The sequence below is a fragment of the Harpia harpyja genome, chromosome 7 (assembly GCF_026419915.1).
Source record: "Harpia harpyja isolate bHarHar1 chromosome 7, bHarHar1 primary haplotype, whole genome shotgun sequence".
NCBI lineage: Eukaryota > Metazoa > Chordata > Aves > Accipitriformes > Accipitridae > Harpia > Harpia harpyja.
In genome coordinates this window covers 25,292,220-25,292,464 of record NC_068946.1, presented here as the reverse complement: position 1 = coordinate 25,292,464, position 245 = coordinate 25,292,220, and positions in this window count along the sequence as shown.

The following is a 245-nucleotide window of genomic DNA, read 5'->3' as shown; positions in this document are numbered from 1 at the left end:
GGCGAGGAAGGGCTGCTCCCTCCTTCGTCGGCGTCCCTCCCGTCACCGACCACTGCCCCAGCCCGCTTCCTCCCCCCCCCCCGCTCAGCGCCGCCCCTGCCCGCAGCGCTGGCCGCCGGGCTGCGTCTTCCCCCGCCCGTTGCAGGCTTCTCTCTGCTGGTGCTCGTCGGCCGGGCACGAGGCGGGGCCGAGGAGCGCGACGCGTGCCGGCAACGTGCCGGGGCTGAGGCGGCGGCGACGGACAA